The 13,603-nt window shown below is 44.4% G+C and overlaps 1 protein-coding gene across 1 annotated transcript in view; it reads left to right on the forward strand.

The window, feature by feature from the left end:
- The window catches only part of LOC146830675 (uncharacterized), a 29,407-nt gene extending 17,170 nt beyond the window's left edge, over window positions 1-12,237 (forward strand). The window contains exon 2 of the mRNA XM_085604064.1: window positions 11,967-12,237. The gene's annotated coding sequence lies outside the window, so the exon portion shown is untranslated. The remainder of the gene's footprint in view (window positions 1-11,966) is intronic.
- The last annotated feature ends 1,366 nt before the right edge of the window (window positions 12,238-13,603 follow it).

Raw genomic sequence — 13,603 nt, forward strand, 5'->3', positions numbered from 1 at the left:
CACAAAGGGGTGAGAGGTTGAGATGACTCAGTGGATTTAAATCAACGGCTTCCAACCTCTCTCTCGCTCTCACTGGAAATTATTTTTTAAAACAGAGCTATGGTCTGGCTCAAACCACTGAAATTTGCCAGAAAAACACTTTACTGCCTCAGAAACTGCATGTAACAATTGCTTTATATAAGGAAACTACTGAGTTCTCTTCGCTATGATTGTACCAAGCTGCACATGTAAGGGCTTGCATCCTGGTTTTAGTTAATTATTAGCATATTACACTGTGCGAACCTAAGTGTATTTAAAATACATGCACTTTTAACTGGAACTCCCAAAAGGGCACCAGGGAAATTCTCAGGAGCGCAGAATCTCACGCAGTCCCTTTTGAGACGCTATCGAGTAATTTTCGGATTCTTCCTTCAAAGGTTTTTACAATGGGTTCAGAATTTCGCCAATCTGGTCTCACACCGGCGTCATGTTTAAGTGTATAGCAAGACATAATAAAACCACAAACAGCAATGACACCGGTGTCAGAGGGCTGCAGCAAATGACACACACCAGCCCAAGTGTGTATTCCTCTGGGAAAGTGTCTGCCTTTTTCCCCAACGCGACGCATTCTTTGCATACATATAACATGTGATAACAACCGAACAGGAGCCCCTGTGAAGTTTTAACTCGGTTTAATCCCCTTCCTTTTCGTAGGTGCCTCATACCACTGCCATGCAGCACCACCCACCCCGGTAAGCCCACGCTCCCAAAAATAGCCCCTAGCTGTCCAGCTCAGTATCCCAGCATGGCCATTTGTAGCAATGCCATCTCTGAAGTACTTAGGTCCGTTCGACTCCATGGCACGGGCCCCATGAGTGCGAATCTTCTCAAACGCCAGAAAAAGGCACACCTTGTTGTCGCACAAAAAGACAGAAAATGGAAATGATAAAAGCCACACTGCGACATCAGACGCAGGCATGGATTGGCAGAGCAAATTACGAGCAATATAACTTTTGAAGTGTAGATCTGGGGAGTGCCTGACCTGCTCTGTTTCTAAACAACAGTCCCATATTTTTTAATGAATACATTAAAACGTGACTGAAAAATAACACCGTTAGGCACACTGAATCCACATCTATTGTAGCCTACAGCAGCTGTGGGAAAAAAACATTACTTACAGTCTCTGGGTTTGCAATAAGCTGCTTGCATTATGTTCGGACAGTCTGTTCAAAGTACACCAGCGGCACTTTCTTGTTTTGAAGATAATGTTAGATGTTGTCCAATAGTAACGCTCCAAATGGCCCTACAATTGCGCATAACCGAAAAGACCCGCAGTGCATGCTCTTGTAGCTAGCTGGCAGACACGTTACAAGGGAGGAGAAGTGCGTTCCAAGCCTCGTTCTGGGAAAAGAAATTTAATTGGTAAAAAATAAAGGAAGGGCTAGGCTATGTAGCGCGAACTCGACCTGGAGGTTTGGAAATTTATATGAGCACTACTTGCTTGCATCACACAAGAACAAATTCATTTGTGTGTATTTTTAGGCATTGTGATATTAAATAAATGGCCCAGGATTTCAAGATGCTGAGCCGATGCGAGACTCGAACTGGGTTCCCTACTTACTGCCCCCTCCCTGCCTATCTCCCTCATTCCTGGCTGACGTCAGGGCTCCCCGCACTGGTGTCTGACCCCAGGACAGCAGAAAAGTAAAACATCCTGGGTTGCCTTGCGAGGATGTATGATAGTACATCGCAAACCATTACAACGCGTGCTTTTAGCACGCAGTTTCCACATCACAAAGACTTTTACTTCGCACGATTTTCCACCGCATGGCGTTTCAACGCTAATGTTGTTTACCCTATAGCACAATCCATTAGGACGCATACAGAAATATCGCACGCCATTACAACGCGTAATGTTTTATCTTTTTGGCTCGTAAACTATGCTGTCTCGCCTTTGGGGCCTTATAAGTATTTAGCCTCCAGCATATTTTCTACAGCTGAGGGCCAGTAGTGCTTCCACCAGCAAGCACTAACAAGTATCAAGCACTGTGGCTAGTTGTTGGCTAGGAGCAGACAGTGGTGCTTTGAGCTTTGACTTTACCTATATTTGTGGACTGGTTCACCATTCTAGCTTAATGGGTTACTGGGGGTCATCCGGAGTGAATTGTTTTTAATGATCCCCTGATTCATGTAACTAGATACCACGTAGCCCCACCTTATGCCCATTCAGTCTGCCATGCTCCTGGGCCACAGTCTGTATCTAGGTGAGTCAGCAGCACCTCTGAGTTAATGGGTTGGTGCTCCCCTTAGCATGACTGGTGGGTCCTGATTGGCATTATGGTATCATGACTGGTTCCTGGCTGGGGTGAGATGTGCCTGCACTAGATTTAGTGCTCGCCCTCGCAGTCTGGATCCCACAGGCCATACAAGCATCTGCAAGGAGCGCTGCTGTTTAGAGTTCTTTGGGCGTATCTGATTTCTGTGCCAGTGTAATGTGGAGCCTCACCAGCAGCTCCTTGTCCCAACTTATACCTGAGGCCACAGCTCATACCTCAGCCAGTATGAGTCTCTTGTGGCCCAGCCCGTTCTGGCAGCACTTGTCTGCTATGTCATCAAAGTCCTGTGTCACCACCCACCAGGAGCTGTGGTCTGTAAAGTGAGAGCCCCAGTGTATTGGGTCCGGCTCCTCTATTCTTGAGCTGTTTCCGTTTGGTTACTGTATGCCTCAGCTCACTGTCAGATGCCCTTGGAGGAAAAGACAGCCTTCAACACATGGGTCCTAGACTGACTTTCCCATTGCCTGGGACGCTGCCTCAAGCCGCCAATTTGGGTTGATCGCCTTGCACTGGGCAGGTTCTCCTCCAATTTGTGCCAGAATGCAGCATTGCAGCACCCACTATTTGTCGCCGGATGTGGGTTTCTCCAGTGGGACCTTGTAGATGTTGTTTGGATCCTTGGGCAGCAGCATGATCGTAAATTGCTAAATCAGCCTGACAGAGATTGGAAATGTGTGTCGTATTGCCCCACCATCTTGGCCACGCCCCCAGGAGGTACTTCATTTCATATATAATATTCTTGCATTTATTTTAATTGAAATATATGTGAATACATATGAATTGTAATAAGTCATCTTCATTCTAGGTCAGACTGTCAATACAAAATGAGATGATCTTACTTAGTTCTGTTACTGTCAGTGGTATTACTATAAATGTATTCACCTGCTGCTGTTAGAAATGAAGATTCCCGGGAAGCGATCAGGGTATTGTTTGTTGTGGTCAAACAGGCACATGCTTAATACAACTTCTCCCCTTTCTAATGGCACTAATAACCCCTGCCTCCCACAATCTCAGCCAGTTACACAGGTACTCCCCTCAATGAGTAAACTGGTAGCATCATTCCTAGAAGGACTGGCATTATTTCTATGAATAAATGACCAGGGCTACAGCTCTAGTTTGGATTTGATTTTGAATGCGTCATAAATTAGTGAACAACTGCTAAGAAAATGTTATTAACAGCCAAGAAAGGAAAACATAACGTGACATCTGTTTGTCTCTAAAGTAGTACAAACGTTAATGTAGATTTTCCTAATAATTTATGACGGAAAGTCTTAATTTTATTAAAGACACGGAGGCGAGTATTATGCTTTCTTTTCTTGCTTTATTCCAATAGCAGCAAGATAAAACTACTGTACCCAGAAGGCTTGGAGAAACAACTACCAGCCAATGGGAAACAAAGAAGCAAATACTGACCAATCACATCATGGATAATATTATAAGGTGTATCGTGACTGCAAACAGCCCTCTTTTCTTATGCGAGCAATCATGGAGTATGGAAAAATAAAGGAGAAACAGAGAACAAAATGCAAAAAGTCAAAGTCCACGTAAAAAGTTCTTTTCCGAAGACCACCAGAGGAGAGTCGGAGAGAAGATCCAGTCCAAGGACAGAAGGTGCCGTATCAGAAGGAATGATCTTGATAGAATCCCTGAGGACCTCAGGATGATGCCGGTGACAGCGCTGGAGTTCCTGTGGGGAGGGAGAACACCAGTTAGAAGTGTTGTGGCGGGATAATACTCGCCTCCGTGTCTTTAATAAAATTAAGACTTTCCGTCATAAATTATTAGGAAAATCTACATTTTATGGCAAGACCGGAGGCTCCTATTATGCTTGTTTAAAGCATATCAACCACCATAGAAGAAGCAGTAAGAACAGGTTTGCAATAAAATGTACGGAACACTGAATCATTAGACCAATCTGCTGACTTCAGGATATCCTCCAGACGGGAGCCAGCCCAAAAGGCTTTAGAAGCCATGGCTCCTCTAGTGGAATGAGCTCCGAAAACGGAGACGTCAATACCGGCCAGGGACATGACCCAACGAACCCAACGGGCCAAGGTAGCAGCAGAAACAGGATGAAAGGGTTTACGAAAAGAAATAAGGAGTTGGGAGCTGGAGGAAGTCCTGAGAGCAGAGGTCTTACTTTCATAAACTTTTAAACATTGACCTACACACAATTTGGGATTGGAGGGAAAATAGGGATAGAACACAGACTGTAAATTGGTCTTTGTACGTTTATGAATATGAAACATTACACCAGTAGGAGTAAACTGTCTAGAAGAAACATCTAAGGCTTTCACATCAGATACGCGTTTAATGGAAATTAAACATAATAACATAGTAAGTTTAGCTGAAATCATTTTTAATGAAAGAGCCGAGTTATCAGGCCAGGTAGAAAACAACTGTAAAACCAAATTGACATCCCATAAACTAGAATACTTAGCCAAAGGCGGTTTTGAAAAACGAATTCCTCTTAATAGTCTGCATACCAAGGGATGCGCCCCCGCAGGTTTTCCATCAATGTGGGTATGATTGAGTGAAATGGCAGATCTATATAGGTTGATGGTACGATAGGATTTACCCGAGCTAGCCTCAGAGGCTAAGAAGTTAACCATAAAATTTAAAGAGGCTGAAACGGGATCGACAAATTTCTGCAGACACCAGCTTGACCAAAGAGACCAGGCGGACTTGTAAGCCTTGGAGGTGCCAGGGGCCCATGCTCGACTAATAAAGACTGAAGCTTCCTGTGAAATGACGAAATCAGAAGGGGAAGGCTGGAAATTTTCCAGGCGGACAACGTCAGAGACTGGTTGACCATTAAAGGATGGGGATTGCCCTGAGGATCCGAGAGAAGATTGGGGAAAGGAGAGAGAAGGACGGGAAAGTCTACCGCCAATTCCAGGAGAGAAGGGAACCAAATCTGGGACTGCCAAAAGGGAGCTACTATTACCAGAGATGTCATCTGGCGACGCACCTGCGATAAGACCCTGTTGATCAACAGAAAAGGAGGAAAGGCATAATTGAGGTGAAGGGACCAATCTTGGAGGAAGGCATCGGTCGCCAGAGCCAAAGGATCCGGACGCCAACTGAAGAAATGAGGCAACTGGGAATTGAGACGGGAAGCAAAGAGGTCTATTGAGAAAGGACCCCACAACTGAGAGAGGGAGAGAAACACGGAGGGAAGAAGCTTCCAGTCGCTGGAATCCCGGAGGAAGCGAGAATGCCAATCGGCCACAGCGTTGAGATCTCCTGGGAGGTATTCCGCAGAGAGCGATAGTCTGTTGGAAAGGCAAAATTCCCAAAGGCTTTTTGCTAGATCTGCCAGAGCCTTTGATTTTGTGCCACCGAGATGGTTTATATAACGAACCGCAGAAACATTGTCCATGCGTAGAAGGATGGTACAACTTACTCTGTCTTTTGCTAGACTCTGGATTGCAAAGGAACCTGCAAGCATCTCTAAACAGTTGATGTGCAATTTGGACTCCTCTTTTGACCATGTACCGCCAGTCGATATTGGTCCACAACGGGCGCCCCAACCCGTCAGACTTGCATCGGATTCTAATACAAGATCTGGGGCGGAAGCGAAGATGGTTCGGCCGTTCTAGGCCTCCAAATGGTTTAACCACCATTGCAGTTCCAGGTGAGATTCGAGATCTAATTCTATTTGATCGGAATAAGCGAGACCTTGCCGAAGATGCCTGATCTTTAGGCGCTGAAGAGCGCGATAATGGAGGGGACCTGGGAAGATAGCCTGAATGGAGGCCGATAAAAGGCCGACTATTCTCGCCAGAGTTCTGAGAGAAATGAGTGGACGGCGCAGAGCCTGGGAAATCTCCGTTTGAATCGTGGAGATCTTGGATTGAGGAAGAAACAGGGAAGCCAGGGGGGAGTCTACACGGAAGCCCAGAAACTCCATGCTCTGAGTCGGGATGAGAGAAGACTTTTCTAGATTGAGGAGAAAACCTAATTCGAGAAGAAGAGAACGTGTAGTGTTGAGATCGTTCAATAATGCCGATTTGTCTAGATTCATGAGGAGAATGTCGTCGAGATAAATGATGAGTCTGATCCCCAGAGATCGTAGATAAGCTACGACAGGTCTCATTACCTTTGTGAAGCACCAGGGTGCTGAAGAAAGTCCGAAGGGCAGAGATTGAAAACGATAAGTGACGTTTTGCCATTGAAATTGGAGGAACTTTGTGTGCGATTCGTGAATAGGAATAGATAGATAAGCATCTTGGAGATCTATGCGGACCATCCAATCGTTTAGACGCAAAGTGTCTCGTAAGTGAAGGATCGTCTCCATTTTGAAGTGACGATAAACCACAAACTGATTGAAGAATCTGAGATTGATCACCGGTCTCATTTTCTTGTTCTTCTTTTGAACGAGAAAAAGCGTGCTGAGGAAGCCTGAGGGATCGAAGGGGGAAACTAGAATAGCTCTTTTGGAGAGAAGTGCCTGTATTTCCGAGGTGACTAGCAGGGACATTTCGGTTGAGAACACTAGAGGAGAAGGAAGAACATGTTGAAAAGGAGGAGCGTAAAGCTCGATACGATAACCTTGGACGGTGTCGAGAACCCATGGATCTGCAGTGAGAGACTGCCATCTGTGCAGGAAAAGGGCTAGACGACCCCCCACAGGAATAACTGCACTCACCTTGTTGGGAATTGTTGTTGTTGTGGTGGAAGCCACGTTGGCCCCTGCCTCTGTAACCTCGACCTCTTTGGGGGTAAAATTGGGGCTTGAAATCCTGCTGGTTGGAGTTGAAGGCACCACGGGAGCCTTGGGACTGGAAACCACGGCCGGTAGAGCGGCTCCTGCCTCTTCCGGCCCTGCCAAAAACCCGAGAAGGAAAGACCTTCTTGATGGATTGCTGCGCCTTGTCCAAGGAGGCAAAGGTGGTGACGAACCGATTTAAGTCTTTTACTAACGAGTCTCCAAAGAGAAGACCATCAGCCTTGACACCAGGATCAAGGGGGGCAAGGTTGGCAAGCTTGGGATCTAACTTTATTAAGAGACCTTTGCGGCGCTCATGAGTCAAGGCCGCATTAGTATTGCCCAGGAGACAAAAGGCGCGTTGGACCCACAGCGAAATCTCCTCTGGATTAAGGTCCGTGCCATCCAGGCGAGCTGTTTCAGCTAAATCAAATATGCGGGCCAGTGGGCCCACCAAATCAAGCAGTTTGTCTTGGCAGGAAGACCAAGCTTTGTCCACGCCTTTGCGCGGATCCTTGCCAAACTTCGAGAAGAAAGTGAGGAGGGGTTGATCAATGGCAGGGGTAGAAGTTATGTGAGAAGGGAGAGAGGGCTTGGGACACTCGGACTTTAATTTAGCCCGGACAGTTTTGTCCAAAGGGAGACGAAGTCTGGAGGTTATATACTCTCCGACATGGTCAATAGGGAACCATTCGGTAGAATTAGGATGCCTGATAGAAGCAGGGTCAAAAAGAGGGGTACCCTCAGGATCCAGCACCGGCTCCGATGCAAAAGCGTCCAGTTTTAATTTCTTAGGAGGGGAAGAAGGATTTACAATATCAAAAATATCATCAAGGTCAGTGGCGTCACCCATATCATCATCTGTGTCGTAAATTGTTGAAATGACCAATTTCTGTGGTACCTCCGAGTTGTTGGACTTAGCCTTACGTTTACCAGCTACACTTTTTAACCCCTCCTGAATAGGAGGCCTGGGAGGAACCACGTCCTCTGTCATATGTGAGGAAGACTCACCAACCACTTTTGACGCCAAAGAAGAAACCTTGGAGTGTACCACTGTAAGTTTTCTGCTATCCCCCGCAGATTGGGCCATTGCTTTGGTCATGACACTTAAGAGAGAGTTCTCCATAGTCTTAGAAAACCGCTTCATAGAAGCTTCGACAGCAGTCTCCACTGAGGAATTAATAAAAGAGCTCAAATCCTCTTTGAACTCGTCCCCTTCATTGTCATGAGGCTCATTAGAAACCTGCATTGTGAGCAAAAACTGGGAACCTGCTCAAAACCTGACAAGAAAGGGTTAATGTGAGGAAAAAAGGAGTGGGCGTATGAAAAAGAAGAAACCCCTCCCCTTAGGGGGCGTGTGAAATATGCCTGAGGGAATGAAAAACAAAGCGTGGAGAGGAGCCGGTAACAGCGCGTCGAGCTGAGGAGCTGGTCTGGAGTGCTGCGCCACAGTTGAGGCGGGGACCGGTAAGAGAGGCGCGCGAGGGGCAGGCAAAGCGTGCAGGGCGCGGGGGGAGCGAAAACTGAAAGATTTATACGCGCGTGAGAGCGCGAAGAAACGGGAGCAACGAAGTTGCGCTACACAGGCCAGTAATACAGTTTAAACCGAACAATACCAAAAGTACTTCAAATTAATGTATATAACAGAAAAAGGTACTTATCTTGACTGCGAGCAGCAAGAAAAGAGGGCTGTTTGCAGTCACGATACACCTTATACTATTATCCATGATGTGATTGGTCAGTATTTGCTTCTTTGTTTCCCATTGGCTGGTAGTTGTTTCTCCAAGCCTTCTGGGTACAGTAGTTTTATCTTGCTGCTATTGGAATAAAGCAAGAAAAGAAAGCATAATAGGAGCCTCCGGTCTTGCCATAAAATTGTAATATTACACCCCTCCAGTAAATTTCTGTAAACATCCTAGGCAACTTTCACTGCCCGACGAATTTTGTGTTAATAACTCATGGAAACAAATTTGATGCCAGTAATTAAAAAAAAAACGCTGACAAGTTCTATATATTGTGCACATTTCTGAGGGCGATATTTGATTTGTACCAATACCAAGACGCTTTTGCAACATTTACGAGACAAGTTAAAACCAAACCGTCGCATGGATCACATTCATCCAACAACACAAAGGGCTAATCTTTACGTTTGTCTTTAAAAATCACATTCCTCCTTCTTCTGCGCAAATCGCTGCCTATCAAGAGCTTTATTTTCTTGTCATGTTTTAGCAGCTGAAGGCTGAATTATAACTATGACCTTCTGCTAATCTATAAAAACACAGGCGCCTACTAATAGTTTCTCAACATTAGGTTCACAGAGAGGGCACGCCAGTATAATGTAAAAGATTAAGGGAAGTATGAATAAATGCCAAAAAAAAAATATATGTTAACGCATACTTAACACTCCATGTTTCCTCACGTCCGAAAATGCTTTCTGGGCAAAATCTCTGTGCAAATCTGCAGCCTGCCCCGCAGAGACGATACCAGTTAACTATTTCCCGGAGTGAAAACACACCGATTTGCATACTTGACACTCCGTGTCTCCTCACTTCCGAAAATGCTTTCCGGGCAAAATATCTGTGAAAATGTACAGCCTGCCCCGCAGAGACGAATACAAGTCAACTGTTTTCTTGGAGTGAAAACACGCCGATTTGCATACCTGACAATCCGTGTCTCCTCACTTCTGAAAATGCTTTCCGGGCGAAATCTCTGTGAAAATGTGAAGCCTGCTCCACAGAGATGAATACAAGTCAACTGTTTCCCAGAGTGAAAACACGCCAGTTTATAATGTTAATCGGTAAACAGAATGTTTAATCCGAGCCAATTGACACAGTATTGTAGAGAAAGTGCAGAATGCTGTTTGATGGGCATGCGCGAGCGTGAAAACACGCCGATTTATAATGTTCATCGGTGAGCAAAATGTTTAATCCGACACAATTGCTTGCGTTGTAAATGTTACCAAAGTAAATGTGCACGCGATCTAAAAACCTGCGGTGTTAAGTCTCCCGCGATGTAAAAGCCGAGTTGCAAAGGCAGCACGTGAATACAGTCGTTGTAATGAGTGTTTCCCCCTTGCGATAATGAAATTCGACATCCGTCTACTCCTGCAGCCTCGCGTGCGCACTCACACACACACACGCTTCCACTCATCACACGCTTGCTTAGACCTGAAGTGGATGCCTGCTTGTGCCCCGGGGGGACCGCGCAAAGTGCATTCTGATAGAGAAGCACTGTAGTAGGTCCCTGCTTGTGCCCCAGGGGCACTGTAAAGTGCACGCAATGGAAACAGAGATAAACCCCTTTAAGGGGCTTGTCTTGAAGCCAGGGAGGTGGCGTATCACATAAGGCTGCCGACGTTGGAGCTGAAGAGCAGAGTTCGATCCTCGGCTTGGGCTGTATTAATTATAAATAAAAAGGTCCCGTGGAGTGGGCTGTATTAATCAGTAATAATTAAACAAATCTCAGATGAGAGTTGCAAGAGACAAATAAAACGAGCATTGTGGGGAGAAACAAATAAAACAAGCATTGGCAATGAAATACAAGCATTGGCAAAGCAGATGAGAGTGGGGACGGGAGAAACAAATAAAACAAGCATTGGCAATGTAATCATAGGGGGTGAGAAGGCATTGTAAGAAGTAGTCTGTGCAGTAAAGGGGCCAATAGCCGTGGAAGGACACAAAGGAGGGACTAACAAGCCTACAGCCAATTGGAAGTCACCATTTAAAACACCAACCAATGAAAATGATTGGTGGAGAGTGGGTGGAGCTTGTATACACTATAGTGTATACTGCATGTCTCAACGAGACAGCGCAAGCGCTGCCTAGGCGAGACCTAAAAAGCAAAGCAGGGATGTAGAGGAAAAGGGAAGGAGAGAGATAAATAGAGTAGGCCACAACACATGTCTTTATAGTAACAACAAAATCTACTCTGACCTACTCTTTCTAGGGTTTAATTCCAGGAATGCAGTGCAACATGCTGGGGGAAAATAGACAAGCTACACCTTTTCACGCTTTAAAAAAATCTAAATGAGCACTTGGTAACAAAGACAGGTAAGATTTTACAGCATGAGAAGGAGGAAGGGCGAACAGCTCAGAGACATACCTACTAAGTTGGGCCTGGTGTCATCTCGTGCTCTGGCACTCTAATTAGGCTGCCTTATGAGACATACAATTCCGGCACTATGGTGCAGGGGTAAATGTGGCTTTCTAGTTTAGGATTTATACTCTTGAAAATACTAGACGAAATCAGAAATATCCCATGTTATGAAAATGTTCTTGAGCACACCAGTAACTAGTAGAAATCAAACATTTCCCCTTGTTAACACCTACTTCAAATGCAAAGTCCGATCTGGCTATCCTAGTAGGCACCAAAAGAAATGGGGCTTGCACTAATCTGCCCAAGTAAACCAGCAGTCATGCCCCTGTGACACAAAACACTTGTTTGCACTAAGAAAATGGCACGTTTCCAACACAAAATAACTTTTGCTCTGAAAAGTAAATAACAATGTAATATTTTGCCTCAAATTGATTGACTTTGCAGCTGAGCAAAGCCTTAATAAATCTGGGTTTATGATGCAATTCCTCATTGTCTGTCTCTGCTATGGATGGCCATGTTCTTACTTCAGCAATGCTGAACTAATTCCTACACATGGCTTCAACTGTTTCTATGCAGCTCATTTTAGCACCATGTTTAATATGTTGCCTCAGATTTAGTCTCACCTCTTTCTTCCGAGGTTATTCCCATAGTCAATATTTTATTTTCCTTTCCACATTACTCAAATAAATGCATTCTATTTTTACATCATCGCTACATTTGCACCTACATTCAATTGACTCCACAAAAGCCCCTGTGATCCTTGTATGTTATGTACTGCAACACTTAATTGTAAACCCTGTCTGCTCACCTTTAATAGCTAATCCTCTCTTTCTCTTTGTTTCTAGGCACGTCGGACCTATGTGCACCCCATCTATTAACACCCTAATTGAAGTCCCTCTCACTCACATACGTAATAGGTCCCCATGGTAACTTCAGCTGTAGAGTGATATGTATTCAACTGTCTCTACTTTGACCATTAAGGCAGTATTGTGTCTACGAACCAGTGAAACCTCTTTAGCTCCTTGTTTACTTTTGTAATTTTATAAATTTGCATAGCCAATGATATAAAAACAGAACAGACGAATAAATAAAAAGTGAATGTGCATTTGCTGAAAATATTTTTGTCCGTTGTGCATTTTTTGTTTTAATTAAAAAAACAATGTGTGTTCAAACCTTTTGACAATTTGATATTGACAGATGTTTCATATGAATCTGCTAGTTTCTGTTCGAGGAGAAATCAAATATTTGTTTTGCTTCCAAGCAGCAGTTCTGAATGCCGCACCTAGGTACCTGAATTATCAATATCCTTATTTTTTCACTGTGCCAATAGAAAATCGTCCTCTATTTTTGTCCCATTTACTCTGCTTTTTTGGGGGGCTGGCACCATAGTTTAGACTTATTTTTGGGACCCTTAATTCTTATTATACACTTGAAAACCAGGACATTTACAGACAATTTGCAGTGTAACTAAGATACAAGGATAGATTATTTCTGCACACGGAAAATAATCTTTAGTCAGCATGCATTCATATTGTATTTGCATTAAAGGCGACTTTCGCATACTGACTTTTAGGTGATCAGTCTGTGCTAGTCACTTTAATCACCGTACCAAAGTTGACCTTCTTCATTGGTTTCATTCATGCTACAGCCACACCTGTGAGAGAAGCCCAGCTTCAACTGATCAATGCTTTCCCTCAACAGATATCTTCCTGCACATCCTTTGTATTCTGGCAGCTGTCTGTCAAGGGACACCCATGATATTTTGCCACTTTAAAGAGGCAGAATCTGTCTGGTGTGGAGTAGTCACTCTCCCTAGGTGTGTATCTCAGTTAATCCTTCAGTGGGTGGTATCAAGCTTTGATCCTGAAGAGGCTGGAGGAGGGTGACCTTGGGAGGTATTAGGAGTGACAGGGGCCACTTTTGTTTGCTACAATTAACACATGTGTACCACAAAACTACCATCTGATGTTCTCATCTAAGTTTCACGTCTTTCATTAAGGTGGCTATGTAATTAGGCAAAATCCTTGGTTACAAATTTACTTTTCCAGTCTACGTTGTATTTTAAATTTACTGGATGTGAATTATTGCATCATAAAACTGCATACAAAATTACCTCCCTTATAGCTACATTAATTGTCGCAAAGTGTAGTTCTGACATCCAAACAAATGCTGACAGAGTAGTGTTGGACTTGCCCCTTTTTGCAGGGTCATACCTGAACTTTTTGCCTTCCTCCTGGTATGGTTTCTGACCTGGTGTTGGTGGTTTTAGGACTCTGGGCACTTTATCACTGCTGTCCAGTGTAAAGTGCATGTGCTCTCTAGGGTAAATGTGGTAAGATTGGTCTACAACTGTTTGGCGTATTTAATTTACATATCAGTCCCTTGTAAAGTGGTATCTCATATACTCAGGGCCAGTAAATAAAATGCTACTGGTGGGCTTGCCCCACTGCTTGTGTCACCCACCAAAGTAGCTTTTCAAACC

Source organism: Triturus cristatus, chromosome 5_1 (assembly GCF_964204655.1).
Source record: "Triturus cristatus chromosome 5_1, aTriCri1.1, whole genome shotgun sequence".
Classification (NCBI taxonomy): Eukaryota; Metazoa; Chordata; class Amphibia; order Caudata; family Salamandridae; genus Triturus; species Triturus cristatus.